Below are 18,825 nucleotides of genomic sequence, written 5' to 3' on the forward strand. Positions count from 1 at the left end.
CTAAAGCCCTTTACTAAACTCAATACATGTCAGATTTAGACAGAATACAGTAGAAACATTATATATATGTCAAATTTAACGCATTAACGCAAATTCATTTTAACAGCATTGATGTTTTTAACACGCGATTAACACGCCCACGTTGTGTTTGACCCTTGTCCCAGCCTGTTGTTTGGACATAAGGAAGTGATGCAGCAGTAACGTTTAGGATAACAAGCAGAGTCTCAAATACCAAACATACAACTGATACAGAAATGTCCTTCTGCTCGGCGGTGTGTTTATGAGCGTGTGTGTGTGTGTGTGTGTGTGTGTGTGTGTGTGTGTGTGTGTGAGTGAGCGAGAGAGAGAGACTGTATTTTGCTCTTATTACATTCTGTGCTATGTTTGTTTGTGGTTGTGTGTAAGAGAGAGATAGTGTGTGTGTGTGTGTGTGTGTGTGTGTGTGTGTGTGTGTGTGTGTGTGTGTGTGTGTGTGGGGATATAACTAGTTCCTAACAGGTATCATACCTGAAAGCAGATTTTTGAGCATGCAGTATTTCATTGTTCAATCAATCAATCAATCTTTATTTGTATAGCGCCAAATCACAACAGAGTCATCTCAAGGCACTTTACACATAGAGCAGGTCTAAACCGAACTCTTCAGGTTTAATTTTAAAGGGACCCAACATTCCCACATGAGCAAGCACTTGGCGATAGTGGCAAGAAAAAACTCCCTTTTAACAGGAAGAAACCTCAAAACCAGGCTCAAAGTGGGAGAACATGCCGTGCCTCAACCGGAATGGATATATAGATGGATGGATAGAGAGAGAGGGAGGAGGAGAGAGGAGGAGAGAGGAGCTCTATGTTCTGGATTGTTTCAATAATAATAAACATACAATTGCATAAAGCAGGCATATGTATCCACTCCCATGTTAATAGGAGAATTAAAAACTTGAAACATATAAAGTACATTTAGGACAAATATAAAATGTGTGATTAAAAAGTTTACAAAAAATCAGATCATCGTGAACAAGTTGACCTGAGAACAAACTATTTTATACATTATAGAATGAATTACAGTGCCACAGGACATCCTGGGTGGGAAACAGATTAGTTCAAAATGGATATATCGTGGTTTTAGAAACATAATAAACATACTGTACCAGTGACAGTGATGTCGACACTTTTGCTTCTCTCTCCTCCATCAGTCTCACACCAGTATTCTCCACTGTCTCCAGGATAGGCTCTAGCAAAGGTGCAGAGGGACCCTGTTGGTGTCCTCTTAATTTGACATGCTGGTGTAAACTTCTCACTAATCCTGATCCCTCTCAACTGAATTGAGTCATCAATTCCATCACAGTCAAGAGAAACGGAGGCTAATTGAAAGTGCTGCAGTCTGTTTGGAGTGATACGAAGAAAAACTGCGTCTGAAACTGAGAGGATTTTTTGTGTGGCCCAAATGAAACATTCAGAGGTACATCCACCTTGCAACAGAAACAGTTTAATTTGGGTTTCTTTGTAAGATACAAGCAGGTATTCACCAGCAACACAAATTGATTAACGTTGAACTGTTCAATACAAAATTGTAGGAATTTTAGATTTTAGATTAAAGATTGATGCAAACAAAGAAAAAACTAATTAAAAGAGTATCCCTTGGATTTTGTATTTGTTACTTACCACTTTTGTGACCTTGTGTCCCCAGCATGATTTCAAGCATCACTAGATAAGCAAAGGAACAGAGTTGTACATCAGGCAGAGATGCTTTGATGTTCTCGGCTATAACTAATAAAAAGAGAAGAAACCATGACAAGTTAGTACTCACACAGTCTGAAGCAAAGAGCTGTGACTTCCATGATGTCTTGCTGCGGACTGAACATCAGACTGAATGCAGCTTAAGTATGATGTAGTTCAGAACTTCCTCTTCCTGTGGTATGAGGTCTTGGTTTTATAGACTCTCAGTCAAGAGGGGTTTACCATCTTTGACTTTCTGATTGGTTCAAGTATCCTTAAAGTTAGGTGTTCTTTTTTTTTAAACTTTTTTTTGGCCCTGCCGCCTGTAGATTGTCTGCACATCATTGCTGCAAAAAAACTAGAAATCAGTCTGATCATTATGCAAAAACATTCTGTAAATTCAAATACTTTGAGAAGGTAAAAGTAACCGTACGTCAGTGTAAGTAAAACACCTGCATTCCATACCGTTGACTGTGAAAGTGTGTACTTTTTTGGCCCCTGCCACCTGAAAAGTCCCTGCACATCATTGCTGCAAAAGACCTAGTAAAACTTCTGCATTCAAAATGTCAGTTAAATCTGCAAATCTGCACACTTAGTAAGTAACACTATATATGTAGCACCACGTGCAATATTCTTGTTTTTATTGATTGATTTTATTTTATTTAGGTATTTATTTATGTATGATCTGTGATTGAGTGTAATGTGAAGCAGCACTTTTAATTTCGTTGTATTGTTCACAATGTAATGACAATAAAGAAACTTTGACTTTGACTCTGACTAAATGAAAGAAGGGACTACATATATCACACTATATATGTATATGTCAACAGGTGACACCCAACCCCAAACAGAATGTGACAAGCATCCCCAACTGGGATTTTTTGCTACCAGCAAAGCTAACAACCGTATGTTTTGGCGTAGCCTACCTAATATTTGCTCTCTCTTCATACTTTTTCATGATAATGATTGTTTTATTATAAACTCATTATGTAAAAGCATAGAAGAGAAACACTGAAGAGCTGGATATTTACATTTTCACATATAAATCACTAAATGTTCTCTCACCTCAATGTCAAGTGGTTTATTCTAGAAATTACCTTGAAAGTAACATATAACTTAATTTCTTAAACTTTCAGTGCTAACATTTTTTAACGGTGCCCTCTAGGGACCAATATCTAATGAATGTGACAACCAACTCGTGTGACAACCAACACCGTTCTCCCCTACCAAGTAATAAATCATTTTATGCTCATTTTATATCAACGTAATCTGAACGAAGTCACCTCATCTGGCATGCTGCATTTTGTAGAGCTATTCCCACTCTTATTCATTTTGCTTGACAATTAAAGTCACTTCCTTCATAACACTGATAGATGGCACTCAAAGGATGGATACTGGATGATAATGCCCTTCTAAACCTACTTGTAGGTTTAGCACCCTTATATCTATGAGTCTCATAACCACTATCTTAGAAAAGAAGAGCTAAATCACCATATTATGTTTAATGTTTATTTATGTGTTGCAAGCTTTGGCTTTCTTATTAATGTGGTTTTAATGGTGACTTTGTTGCTGTTGTTCCACACTTAAAACAATACAATAGCAGGAAAAACACTGAATGGCCAAATATGGAAGTCAAAGAGAATTAAAGCATGGCTGTTACTACTTTGTTGGAAATACACACCCAATCCAATACATAACCAATCAGCAGCTGATAAGCCAGAGCAATTAGAGGTCAGGAGCCTGTCAATGATTCACAGACTTTAACTATACAGTCTAATGAAATGGCCGACACATCTCGCAGCAGGTAATTCGTCTTCCGAATTTAATTTAGCCATTTGTACATATTTCATCTAACTTGTATTTCAAAACTCTGTCTCACTTTACATTAGCAGTGGATCTATATTCAGACTGGGCTCTGCAGTAATACTCTGAAACAGATTATTATGTATATTTTAAAACCATTGTGTGAGAGAAACTGTAACTACACATGAACTGTAACTACACATTTCCAAGGTCATGTGATTGTAATATGATAATTATTATAACATTCAATCAGCCTATGGTTTGGATATGAATTTTGTGTCATAGAGAGGATTATGATAAAGGCTAAAAGATGTCCAGCAGTGCCAAAATATTTAAAAATAAGTAAGAAACAGTGCTGGAAACAGAAGTGAAAGTATAACTGCACTTTAATTTCAAAATATGTAGATAAGATTGCATACATTTGTGAAGCGCCCTGGTGGTCGAGTGGTTAAAGTGCATGCCACATAATCTCTGCGTCCCTGGTTTGAATCCGGGCCAGGGACCTATGCTGCAGGTCATTCCCCTCTCTCTCTCCCTGTTTCCTGTCAGCATCTCTGCCAGATACTACATAAATAAAGGCAAAAAAGCCCAAAATCTAAAAAAAAAAAAAAAAAAAAAAAAAGATTGCATACGCTTGGGCGGCAACAGAACTTTCTATAGGAGAAGTGAAAATTTAACTCCATTAATGAACATGTTGCCATTATTTGTAAGTTTGACTTTTATATATGTAGGAATTAAGCATTTTGCCAGGGAATGTCTGAATTCAAACAGAGAATCAATAAAAAGAGTACATATATTTTGTAAGGATAGGAAGATTAACCGATTCGTATCGATAGAAGGATACACATGGGCACGATGCAAATGCATTTGTGAATAGATTAGTAATTTTGGGATGAAATCGAGATGCATTGTGATTGGGGAATGAATCGTATCGTATCGCATCGGTAGTTGCTGCTAATGTATCTTTAATGTATTGGATCGTTGGTAGTGTATCGAGATACGTATCGTCCAGAGATGCACAACCCCAATATCATGATGATGAAGATGGTGGTTTTTTGTTTTTGTTTTGTGTAGCCCGACCACATGGAGACTTTATTAATTCCAAAAGAAAATTGGGTTAGCCGAGTCCACAAAACAGCAGAGATTTAAAAAACAATGTTTAAGCCTACTCAGGAATCAAACACCCAATACCCAATCTAAAACATATTTTCCATTTATTGTATCACTGACCTCTTTCCAAATTTCAGAACTGCAGGATGTTTCACCAGATTAACAGACCGTCCCTTCAATCTGCACTCAAAATCCTCTGTGTTTTGGTTCTCCATCTTCTCCTGCCACACTGTTGTAGAGGTAACTTAAACACTCATATGGACTCAGGTTAATTTTGACTTTATGATTGTGTAGATATAAGTTATCACCAACGTTATTATAATTTATCCTCAGTGAAACATGAATATCTGTATCAAATTTTTCGGCAATCCATCCAACAGTGGGTAAGGCATTTCAATCAAAACTATAAATGTCGACCTCATGGTGACACTAGAGGAAAAGTCAGAGGGTCACCAAACTCAGTAGGATTCATCTTATGTGGACAGATGGCCATGTACTAAACATTACATTGATGAAAAATATGAAAACCTTTGATATATGGGTGTTTACTTGTCAGCAAACTGCTCTCTGTCTTTTAGATGTCCAATGGACAGCAGACATCACACTTCTAATTGATTTTAAATGAAAATAGTCTCAAAGAGATGAACAGATTTAACTTTCTAGCTCTTAGGAATTAACATTTGTGTTTCTTTCCAGGTCAGTCCCAGTTAATTGGTTCATCTCAGCCAATAGTGGCAACAGTTGGCGGTGATATCATTTTGCCATGTCAACTGAAACCTGCAGAGGATGTTTCTGCCCTGACAGTGGAGTGGACGAGATCTGATTTGGACCCCATATTTGTCCATGTGAGCCGTGCTGGTCAGGAAGTCATGGGTACTAAACATCAATCCTATAAGGGGCGAACATCAGTGTTCATCGACAGGCTGAAGCAGGGAAACGTTTCACTGAAACTCTCTAAAGTGAAACTTTCTGATGAGGGAAAATACAAATGCTACATTCCACACGTCAACAAAGAATCTTTTGTTGAGCTTATTGTTGGTAAGTGGAAACATTTCTTTGTTTTTGGTACGGATTGGTGATATCTTTGCAAAAAAACCCCAATATTGGTAGAATCAACACAGTTTTCAGCAATTTTTCTTAAAAAGAAGGGTACAACCATAGTCCTTAAACCACAGTTTAAATGAGGTTTAAATAGAGATCAGCTCAGTAAATGGATGTTACGGGGGAGAGAATTAGCCGGTAGGTAGTAGTATGGGTCAAAGACGTTTGCGGTTTTCAAAGTAGCAAAAAGTTTAAGTTAAGTTCTCTAAAAGGCTTTTTTATGTACATTAACATTACTTATGTCCTTTTATTAGTAGTACTCAAGAATAAAGCCAGTAATTCATTCTCATTGTGATTCATACGAATATACCTTAGAAAAAAAGGTAATTTAGTATAACACAGAAGTTTATGTCCATTTCCTTTACTTCAGAAATACAACAACAAAGAAAAAATGACATCATTTTATTTTGAATATGTCATTGGTACAACATTAAATTAGTTTTTTGTTTTTTTACAAACACTGAAAAAAATGCAACAATGTTTACTTGTATTATTATTATTATTATTAACAGCAGCACCAGTTTTTTCGTTTTTAATTTTTAAGTTAAAAAAACAGGATAAGATGTTTAAAATGTCTACAGTATACAGGCAATGTGCCTGGAAATACATTAAAATGCCATAAAGTAGTTTAAAATGATAATATCAACTATTAATACAACAAATAAATATGTATTGCATAATTAAATGTTATAAACTAGTGAAAACATGGGATAGAAATGCTACTGTCATTTAACACAATGAATGACAATGTGGTATAACATGATATACACTCTTAAAACTGCTAGGTTATTTTTATAACCAAAACATCAAAACATCTGCCATGAAAAGTGTCTATTGCTCTAAACAATGGCTATAGATAGTCTGTTAGCTGTACTCTCATAAATCAGCAGATTTACTAGAGTGCAACCACTATAGTGTTACAGGACTGAGTACTGCTGTGTAATTGTGGCTCCAAAACCTCAACAGATACTGCATTTCTAAATTCCCAGAAAAACCAACACTGACATCAAATACAGCCAGTGTTCATGGCTACAAATGTTTTTGAATTTCCAACTTCATCACTGGCAACAGTCAGATATGTGACAACCCATCAGTACTTTGTGAACCATCTGTGATTGATGGTCCAATAGGAGAGACAGTTGTGGATTTAGGAAACTGTTCATCAGACACAGAACACATACATTACCATATTAAATTAGCTTTATAGTTTAGATTAGATTAGATTAGTAAACTTCATTATCCCCATGAGGGGCAATTTGTTGTACAGCCAGCAGGGAATCAAACACAGCAATACATACATACAAAAGCAATATATACACATGCAACCACAATATACAGTAGTTGTTCATTTATATTTGGGCATCTTTTTTAACTATTTATTTGGTGAATGTTTTTGTTTACCGCTGTATAATGTTTTTTCCCCCCTCAGCATCAGATGCCGTCTCCTCGCCTGTCATCAGTTTAGCAGGTATTGACAGATTCAGAGGAGGAGTGGTGTTACAGTGTGAGTCTAAAGGCTGGCATCCAGAGCCTGATGTGTTCTGGCTGGACAGTGAGGGAAACCTCCTCTCTGCTGGACCTACAAAGACAGTCAGAGGTCCTGATGGTCTCTATAATGTCAGCAGCAGAGTGACTGTGGAGAAGAGACACAGCAAAAGCATCAGCTGTAAAGTCCGACAGAACAAGATCAACCAGACCAGAGAGACATACATTATTGTTGCAGGTAAAAGATATGATTTTATTCTCACATGTTGGTTTTACTTTCAAATAGCTGAAGTCCAGTGTTAAATAAATTACATGTTATTCTTTGTGTTGTATCATTTGCAGATGATTTCTTAAAGGTCCAGTCCAGTTGTTTTCCTGTCATCATCCGTTTGGCTGTTATTTTGGTTGTTTGCATCGTGTTTATTGTTGCAGTTTTCTATTTTGGGTGGAAATGGAGACAAAACATGATCAGTAAGTCACAAATGAATTGTAGTGCCTGTTACAGAGTTTTTTTTTATTTAAATATTTTGATTCATTGAGTACTTACAATCTAATTGTCAGACTTGTATCTCATATTAGAATGACATCAAACTTCCTGCGATGAAAGTCTTTTATTCTATAATATCACTGCCTTTGTTTTTACACAGAGACCAAGAGCTGCTGGGATGAAACTGAAGGAGGAGGAAATAAGAAGCTTTCTAAAAGTGATGATACTGAAATGCAGCCTCTCAATGCAGCAGGAACAGATGGAGAGACTCTCACAGTAAGTCCAGCAGTGTCAGAACAGAACAAAGTGAAAAAAAGAAAAGAGGAAAAAACACATTTGCAACCAAAAGCAACTTAAATATTTCCATAAAGAAATAAAACTAAAACTTCTTCACAAGAAGCAGGGAGCACACAAATACTAAATGTATAAGGGGGGAATGGATGGAAGTGTGTGATTAAATTAATAATGTAGAAAGTCACAAAAGGGCAGGAGAAGACAAAACAAGATCATGGATAGTATAGGAAGAACCAGGTTCATATTTGTATTTTTTTTCCAGCCAGCCACTTGCTTGTTTTCAGTTTTCCTGTTAAAATAATTACAAAACAACTAACCTTTAAACACATCTAACATCCAACAGTAGATGTCTTCTGTGTTCTCACACATATAGAACATATGTTTATGTTCTCTGTGTGGTCCAGATTATACTTAGTGGAGTCCAAGTCAAGACTGAGACCAAAACCCAAACATGTACTTGCACTTCAATTCAAATGCTGAATGAATCAGACCTTTAAGTAGCCTTGAGTTTCTATCCTAGCTGTGATTGTGTTGTATAATTAAACCATGTCTTAAAAAACAGCATGTCTCTCATCTAGTCTTTCTACATGTCTCTCTTCATTCACAGTTGGAGAAACAGAACAGAGAGAAAGAAGTAAAGAATCAGCTGGACTCAAATCAAAAAGAGGTTAATGTGATCATAATGAAATAATTTGTTGAACTTACTTAATACAGTTATGTCAACAATTTCCAAGAAACTGAGTTATGTTAGAAATAACTAAGTAGTATAACTCAAATAGCAATAACTTACTTATGTGTACCCAAAAAACTGCATTAAGTAATTCCAACATGATCGGGTAAACTTATTAACTGGTTAATGTTCAGCTAACTTGACTGACACACATGAATGTAACATAATGCTGTTTCTGTTGCTTTAATTAAATCCTTTAATACCAACATAAAGAAAAAGAAAATATGTGCGGTTGAGATAGAAAAACAGTCTGGGTTTATCTTATAACCTCACCTATAAGAGATAAAACACAATACCAATGCAAAGTGAAATTACAAAAATAAACTTAATTTACCTAAATAATATTACGTACAAACTATGCAAAATAAAATAAAGAAAAAAACAGCAAAGAATTTAAATAGAAGTTAAATACAAAACGAAAGAAAAATAATAATAAATTCACAAAACATTACAAAATCCTAATTATGTAACACAATCTTTTGTAATCAGAGCATTTTTAGTTTATTTGAGTTTAGTTTTGTATCTGGGCAAAGACAGAGAATCAGTAAGTAAATACAAATTTCTGTTCCATAACTGGGCTCATTGGTATCTTATTTTGTTTTTCTAAAAATACTAAACTACCAACAATGGGACGACATGGCATAAAGGATTAAGAGATATTAGGTAAGGCAGTACTTGTTAATACAATAATTCATTGTTTTAAAAAAAAAAAAAACAGTCCCATGTCATGTTGAATTCATCACAGAGCAACTTTTAAATCACAAAACTTGTTAATAGTGCCTGTGTCTGTCTCTGTGCACTCACTCTATTCTATTCTTGCTACAACTTTAACTAGCTTAAAATTCAACCTCTCGCATAATTTCTAATTGTTACTCTCATTCTTTTTCTATTGTGAACATTTTGAAAGTCTGTTAAAGATTCACCAATCATTTGAAACCAAGAGTATTATATTCCTTATTATCACAGTTCAACATGCAGAGTAAAAAAAACAGTTTCTTCCATAGTTGAGGATGACACCTCTCCTCCAAGTTTTCCTCTGTGCTTCTTCAGAACATGAACCAGTCTTTAGTGTTCGACATTCAACTTGGATTGTCTTGTCTAAAATTGTCCTTCAAATAGTTTGTTTTTTAACACTTGGGCCTTTCTTGAGAGGTTGTTGCCATCTAGTTCCATCACAAGTTTTGCAGAACCTCAAATGTGTACTTCAGGTTTGTTGGGGAGCTCAAGTCCAGTGAGTACAGAGGCCAAATAAAATGACCAGTGCATTTGCAACATTACCAAAGTCATGAAGCACTTATTATTCCAACATTTTCCACTTTTCTGTTGGTTCTGCACCTTCTTTCTTTATGGCAAAGACTCCCAGGACCGTCTGCTCCATATGGCGCTTTTCCACTACACAGTTCCAGCACGACTCGACTCGACTCGGCTCGGTACGGTTCAAGGAACAACCTTTTCCATTACAAAAAAGTACCTACTCAATGTGGGCACGGCTCTACGAAACTGCCGTGACTTCGCTTTATATGCGACACAAAACACATAAACAATGGAGGACATGGAGGCGATGGTGTACTTGCTGCTGTATGAGGCTTTTTGTCTCACACAAAGCAAGAAAATTGAGCCGTATGGCTGTAACGCTGTTGCCGGTATTTAAAAATGCCGGGTTTGATTCTTGTGTGGGACGGCTCATGATTCTTCCAGCGACAACTCTTCTGACCAATCAGTGGCCGGCAGTCTGTTGACGTCACATTTAGTATCGGCTCGGCTCGCTTGGAACCTCACCATAGCAGATACTAAAAAAGTACCAGGTACCAGGTACTTTCCCTAGTGGAAACGCAAAAAAAACTGAGTCGAGTCGAGCCGAGTCGAGTTGTGCTGGAACTGTGTAGTGGAAAAGCGCCAATAGTCTGATGGTTATCCTCAACATCCTTAAAACACAACAATTACCAATATCTAAATTTCAACTTAAGAAATTAACTTCAACACCTTAAGAGGAAAATGTGTTAACCGTCACTCTTTTGTGTGTGTGTGTGTGTGTGTGTGTGTGTGTGTGTGTGTGTGTGTGTGTGTTGTCTCCCACAGAGGCCAGATGTAAGCCAACATAATGACACCAAACCAGCTGGCAAAAACTCCACAGAGTTCTTTGTGAAGATCGACCCAAATGGAAAATATCTCCGTCTCACCAACAAGTCTAAAGAGGTGATGGTGTTTGTGTGGATGAACTGTGTATAAACATGAGAACATGTTCTGTTAGGTTTAGTAGCTCTACATTGATGAAGTGTATCCAGGATTATTTTAAATGGACCATTAAAGCCAAGCTAACGACCCTCTACAGTATTTACCTCAGAATCTACTTTCTCTTGTTTTCATGTGAACAGTTTAAACACTCATGGATTTAACACTGTAACATTAACTTGTTTGTTTTTCCTTCATCCTCCTTCTTGTGTCCAATTTCTCTCCTGCAGGACCTGAAACTGGAAGGCTGGAAGTTACGAGTGAAGCTCAACGACCAAAACCCCATCATGTTAACATTTGAGGAGTCAATTACACTCAAAGCTGAGGAGAAAGTCTATGTAAGTCTCTGATTTATTCATTTATGTTCTTTCTTTCTTTCTTTCTTTCTTTCTTTTTTCCTTTTTTCCTTTCTTTCTTTCATTGTTTTTTCTTTCTCATTTGTTTCTCTCTGAACTTAAATGATGATTGTTGTTATAATCTGTTTGTATTTTACAGATATTTGCCTCAGGTATTGTCCTCCTTTCTCCTGGTACCTCTAACCTGAAATGGAAGGACCTGCATCGTTGGGCCAAAGGAGACAAACTCCTCGTTGAGCTCATCAACTGTGATGGAGATATCGTAAAAACCACTGAAGTATAATAATCAGCCCAGCTGCCACACAGTGTTTTAGTTTATCTGACAGTAACTTTATTCTCCCTATTTACCAACTTTTATCACCAACCGTGAGATGTGAGTGAGGAATATATAATGCTAAAATGCTGAATGTGAATAATAACTTGAAAACACCAAAATTATACATCAGGAAAAACTTTTTTATTTTTTATTTTATTTTAAAGTTTTCAAAAATAACAAATGAAACATTGTTATTTTTCTCCTCGTGTTTTTATTTTTATTAATTTACTGTACATGTGTATATCTTACTTAGCAATAACTCTGATTGATGAGGAAACATTTCATCCTGAGATCTGAAGGGTGAACAGAGTAAAACCTGTGAGAAGAATCAGTGCAGAGTTTATATCTGCTACAGTGAGCTTCTTATTCTTTGGTTTGTATTGTTCAAAAATAAAATGTATGCTATTTAAGATTCTTTCAGCACTTTGTATTATTATCTGTGAATATAATTATTGTATTACTCAAAACATTCATTTCCTTTTATTTTAAACAGTTTTATCTCATGTAAAGTGTAACAGTTTTTTTTTTTTATCTAGATACAAAAATATAATGTAAAAAAACCAAATAATTTTAACATAATGAAGTCATCAACCCTTGAGTCATGGTGGTTTGTCTTTTTCTGCATTTAAAAAAGAAGCCAGCAAATTAGCAAATGATTTGTAAAATTCCTAAATCGGTCCATCAGTACCTGGAGATTTGTTGTTTTTTAGAAGATCAATTGCATTCTTAATTTCCTCAAGTGTGAAAGGTTTATCATGTAACCAAAATGAAAGATGGACAGACTTCAAATGACGAAAGATACTGCTGCTAAAATAAAATTTACACACTGCACCTTTAACTGATGAACATCTTTGCTTTGAATGTTTTCTAGTCTTTTGTTTTTCGGTCTGGAAGCATCTTTTTTTTTAACACCAAACAGTAGTTTATTATGTGGGTATGTATTAAGTATTAAGAGGGTTTTCCATCTTTGTGCTAATTTTTATAGACATGGAATTATGCCAACAAATTGAAAGCATAGACTTTGTTGCTCTAGACCATGCAACAGGACTGTCTGTGTTTATACAGAGACTTCACTGACCTCAGAGGAATCCATCTCTGATTTCTCAGCTGTCACAATAAGGCCGAGGAACAACACCTCCTGAACATAGAACTCCATTTCTCAGCTTTGATGAACAGCTGATTCTCCAAGAGCCTCTGGAGATCCCAGTGGACATTTTGAATGTGATCCTGCCCAGACTTTAAAAAAAATCAACATATTCTCCAGAGAAGGTTGGATGTTGAATGGCAGTTCTGACTGAATTTGATCCTGCTGAGTCCGTCATGACCAGATTGTCCAGAGGAAAGCTCACCCAACTTTTGACAGATTTTAAGTAACTAAGAACTTATCTAATTACACTGGAGGTTTTTTTTTTGTTGCAACACATTTTTTCTTGTGAGGGGAAATCCACACCAGAATATAGTCTATACACAAATGTTTTTCAAATGATTTTTTTATTGAAGAATACAAACACCTTTCTCCTTATTAAAAGAAAATGATCTGCAGCAGTCCATACAACCCAACAGCACTTCCCACAGGCATTCAGACTGTTTTTAACCCAAATTAAATCCTTGTATTTATATTTTTATCTATATTCCCTGTTACATTACTCTGTAATGCTGTTATAAACATAAGACTTTAAACATGGCAAGTTTGCACAGTACACTCTTTCTGCACATGCTGCATTAACCTGTACCATCAGTATGCACCTTTATTATGTTTATTGTATTTTTGTATTTAACTGCTGTTAAACTTTGTAACCTGTGCCATTCCAGATACTGTTGTTTTATTTCTCCATTTTAATATAAATAGCATTGCAGACAGACTGCAAAGCAATACATTTCATTGCATAGTGTAACCTGCTAATCTGTGTGAATCTAGTGTGAATATTTAATACCTTGATTTATACCCAGATCGTTTAACTCTTTAAGTTTCTTTACATTATGTGCATTTGTCTTAGAAACTCAAATGATCACATGTATCTAAAGCATCTAAAATAACATAGATGAAGACTGATGACGCATTTAAAAAAAATAACACGTCTGCCTCTGTGGTTTTCAACTTTTGACTTTAACCTCAACAGCCAACATACAAATATACCTACATGGGAAGAAACTCTAACAGCTTATGCTACCGCTATGTTGCAGTTCTAAAATAAAAATCATTATAATACGTGTTTATAAAATGTTGTGGTGTACAAGCTGCTATATTGTGACTGCCTCATCATCAACAATTAGTCAATACTACCAACTGATAAACATGATAAGTATACATATGAGAAATAAAATTAAAATAAACAAAACTCCATCAGGAAGGCACACAGGTGGTTGAATGGTTAGAACACATGCCACATACGCAGCAGACAATCTTCTCCAATCTTACAAGATAGTGAGTGGATTTAACTTTTTTCTATGCAACTTTGAGTTTTCCACAGTGAAGTAGTCCCACCAGCAGCAGCAGCAGAGCCACCATCACAATGGTGAACACAGCCCTTAAGATGAGGTAAATATGACAGGAGTAATGGGAGGTGTCGTCTGAAGAAGAGCTCTGAGTGTCTTTGTGATATGCAAAGACTATAAGAAAAAAAAGGATGAGACGTTATCGATCCCAAGAGTGGAATTTCACGTTACAACATTACAAGGAAGATGTGATACATTAAACATTTATTTAACCGTTATCCTACCAACTATGGTACCCACAGACCCCCACGGTCTGGTCTTTGTCATATATCTATGTTCTTTATTCTCACATACGTATGAGATCATAATTAAGGCAAGATACTTTTTGCAAACTTAGTAGGCACATTCCCTCAAGTTTCTACCAAACAGCAAACAATTTGACTTCTCATATCATCATGTATAATCTATATGAATTCTGGCCATACAAATAGAAAAAATTTTCATTTCTTCCAATCTTCATTTAGTTAGATAATACTCTTATGTCTCACCTCTGACAGCCAACCAGCTCTCCGGTGATGTTCCCACATCAGAGATGCTGCATTTGTAGAGTCCTTCATTAGACTTAGAAACATTGTTAATGGTCATCTCTGCTACAAGACTGCTCTGCATGAGGACTCCATCTTTGTAGAAATCAGCTCGGAGGTTGGTGGAGTTTTTCTTGTCTCGGCAGCGCAGAGTGACATCGTCTCCCTCCATCACAGGACGAACAGGACTCTCCAGGATCACAGAACCAGCTGATATAATACAACATATTGAGAAAATGTTACAAATATGTTGTATGTACACTATTGCAGTAACAGTATAAAATTGGGAGAAAAGGGAAAAATGACAAAGCTAAACTACTTTTTCAAGCAAACTTTTATTTAAGTTTTCTACTGAATGTCAATCAACTGCACTTCTCATAAGTAGGCTTACCATCATCATGTATAATCTGCATGTTCTCAGGCCATAAAACCAGGGAAGAAATCATCTTTATTTTATTTTGTAACACTCTTATCTCTCACCTCTGACAGCCAACCAGCTCTCTGGTGATGTTCCCACATCAGAGATGCTGCACCTGTAGAGTCCTCCATCAGACATGGAAACACTGTTAATGGTCATCTCTGCTACAGGACTGCGCTGCATGAGGACTCCATCTTTGTAGAAATCAGCTCGGAGGTTGGTGGCGTTTTCCTTGTTTCTGCAGCGCAGAGTCACATCACCTCCCTCCATCACAGGATAAACAGGACTTTCCAGGATCACAGAACCAGCTGAACAGTATATTGAAAAGAAGTTAGAAATATGTTCATTAAACTCAATATACTTTAGATTTAGACAGAACACAGTAGAAAAATAATGTATATATATATATATATATGATAATAACCACATACCTTATCAGTAGGCGCTAGGCAGGGGTACCATAGTTCATTTGTGATATTGTATTATAATTGAAAAAATGATTTTAGATTTCATCACAGACACACACACCTTTAAACATAGAAAGGTTCTGGTTTGACCCTGACCTCACATGAATGATAATAAAATGTTAAATGACAGTGCTGAGCTGTCTTCTCATTCATTGAGTATATTGGCAACATTTGATAAAATCTACCAAATTTACAGTAAACCTGATCATCTTGAACATGTTAATCTGAGAACAAACAATTCTATATATTATAGAATGAATTAAAGTGTCATGCTGGACATACTCGGCGTGAAACAGATAATTAGTTCAAAAGGGATATAAAGTGGTTTTAGAAACACAATGAATCAACTGTACCAGTCACAGTGATGCTGATACTGTTGCTTCTCCCTCCTCTATCAGTCTCACACCAGTATTCTCCACTGTCTCCAGGATAGGCTCTAGCAAAGGTGCAGAAGGGCCCTGTTTGTGTCCTCTTAATTTGACATGCTGGCGTAAACTTGTCATTAGTCCTAATTCCTCTCAACTGAATTGAGTCATCAATTCCATCACAGTTAAGAGAAACGGAGGCTAATTGAAAGTGCTGCTGTCTGTTTGGAGTGATACAAAGAAAAACTGCATCTGAAACTGAGAGGAAATTATTATTTAAAAAGTGTCCCAAATGAAACATCCAAAAAAACAAACAAATGATTGTAGGTGTATCCACCTTACGACATAAACAGTTTAATTTGGGTTTCTTTGTAAGATAGAGTTGATGATTGAATTGTTCAAAAAAACAAAGAAATAACAAATAAAATATCTCTTTGATTTTGGAATTGTTACTTACCACCTTTCTGACTTTGTGTCCCCAGCTGAATGATTTGAAGCATCACTGGATAAACAAAGGAACACAGTTGTACATCAGACAGAGATTCTTTGATGTATAAGACTTAAGCTTATGAAAGAGAAGAAACCATAACAAGTTAGTACTCACACAGTCTGAAGCAGAGAGCTGTGACCTCCATGATGTCTTGCTGCGGACTGAATATTAGACTGACTGCAGCTTAAATATAATGTAGTTCAGAACTTCCTCTTCCTGTGGTTTGAGGCTATGAGTTATAGACTCTCAGTCAAGACTACCGTCTCTGACTTTCTGATTGGTTCGAGTACTCCTAAACTTAGCATAACCTTTACACTGAGGACAGTGAAGGTGTTCTTTTTCTTCTGTTTTTACTTTGTTTGGCCCCTGCCACTTGAAAAGTCTCTGCACATCATTGTAATGTAAATCCCAAGATATTCAGTAAATTCAAATATTTTAATTAGGTAAAAGTAGCAGTTCTTCAGTGCAAGTACAATTCCTTCATTCAAAATGTCATTTAAATTTGCATTAACTGACAATGGATAGCATATGTTCTGAAAAGTTATTGATGATTGGTCACTGAACTATCTTACCCTGCTGTATGTCATGGAATAATGATCACATTTATTAAGGGAACCTCATCTTAGAAAAATAGAGCTAAATCACCATATTAAGTGTAATGTTTATTTATGTGCCAAGTCATTTGTACATTTGAAATTCAGTTTATTTTGTACATAACATAATTAAAATTGTGGCATAATTTCGAAAATCACATTGACTATCTCTCAAAGAAACTGAAATTCATTTTAGGCTTTCTGTACACGTTCCAGTCCTGTTTATCCAGTGCTTCAAGAAAGCATCTAGTTGTTGGCCTTTTTCTGTCCCAGGTTGATTTTGGTGATACCATTTACAGGTTTGCTTCGCCATCAAAACCTAATCCCCTGTATCACTCAGCCCTGAGATAAATCACAAATCCTGCTTTCAGGAACCACCACTGTACTTTATACTTGTACTTTGTACTGTGAAGCAGCTGATAAGCCAGATCAGGATTCTGTCAATGAGTTACAAACGTTACCTGTGCAGTCTAATGAAATGGCCGACACATCTCGCAGCAGGTAAGTCCTCTGAATTTAATTTAGCCTTTTGTACATGTTTCATCTTACTTGTATTTAAAAACTGTGTCTCACTTAATTTACAGTAGCAGTGGGTCAGTATTCAGACTGGCCTCAATCAGATTTGAGGCCAGATTTTCTTTCTTCTCCACCTCGTTCTTTCTTTCTTTCTCATTTCTTTCTTTCTTTCATTCTCATTTTTTTTCTTTCTTTCTTTCTCTCTAACTTAAATGATGATTGTTGTTATAATCTGTGAACTTTGGATTTTACAGATATGGGTCTCAGGTTTTGGTATCCATTCTCCTCCCTCTCACCTGAGATGGGAGGACCTGAATCGTTGGACCAAAGTAGACAAACTCATCATTGAGCTCATCAACCGTCATGAAGAGATTGTGAAAACCACTGAAGTATAATAATCAGCCCAGCTGCCGCACAGTGTTTTAGTTTATCTTACAGTAACTTTTTTGCTCCTTTTAAACTACAATATTCTCCCTGTATACCAACCAGTTTTTAACGCTATTTATAATAAAATGCTAAAATTATACATCAGGAAAAGCATGATTCATGTGGGATGAGAACATTTTTTTATTTTTTATTTTAGTTTTCACGAATAAAAAATGAAATTGTTATTTTTCTCATGTTTTTATTTTTATTAATTTACTGTGTATGTGGATATCTTACTTTGCAATAACTCTTCATTGATGAGGCAAAATCTCATCCTGAGATCTGAAGGGTGAACAGAGTAAAACCTGTGAGAAGAATAAGTGCAGAGTTTATATCTGCTACAGTGAAGAGCTTCTTATTCTTCATAATGAAATGTATGCTGTTTAACATTCTTTCAACACTTTTTATTATCTGCGAAAATAATTATTGTATTACTCAAAACAATAATTTATCACCACAGTTCCTTTTATTTAAAAGTTTTATCTTATGTAAAGTGTAACTGTGGTTTTTATATGTAGATACAAAAATATGTCAAAAAAAACAATTTTAACATAATAAAGTCGTCAACCTTTGAGTCATGTTGGTTTGTCTTTTTCTACACTTTCTATAAAGACTAAAAAAAGAAGCCAGTTCATTAGCAAATGATTTGTAAAATTCTGAACATCAATATTGGGAAATTTGTCGTTTTTTTAGAAGATTAATTGTATTCTTAATTTCCTCAAGCGTGAAAGGTTTATCACATAATCCACATGGAAGATGGACAGACTTCAAATGACGAATAATACTGCTGTAGAGTGTGATTTAAAGATATAAATGATAAAATATGAAACAGTAGATGTTTTTTTCTCTATGGCTATGTTATTTTTTGTCATAGCTAGAGAGAGTTTTTCAGTCTGGAAGCACAAA

At 35.8% G+C, this 18,825-nt stretch overlaps 1 protein-coding gene and 1 long non-coding RNA gene across 2 annotated transcripts in view; one reads left to right on the forward strand and one right to left on the reverse strand.

Moving 5' to 3' along the window:
• The window catches only part of LOC134006179 (zinc finger protein 208-like), a 1,001,836-nt gene that overhangs the window by 624,873 nt on the left and 358,138 nt on the right, over positions 1–18,825 (reverse strand). The window lies entirely within an intron of this gene.
• On the forward strand, positions 10,748–17,977 carry LOC134006214 (uncharacterized). Its single transcript, XR_009927925.1, has 4 exons — positions 10,748–10,916; positions 11,183–11,290; positions 11,448–11,613; positions 17,920–17,977. It is a non-coding gene; the product is annotated as an uncharacterized LOC134006214 (long non-coding RNA).

The sequence above is a fragment of the Scomber scombrus genome, chromosome 23, assembly GCF_963691925.1.
Source record: "Scomber scombrus chromosome 23, fScoSco1.1, whole genome shotgun sequence".
NCBI classification, from domain to species: Eukaryota; Metazoa; Chordata; class Actinopteri; order Scombriformes; family Scombridae; genus Scomber; species Scomber scombrus.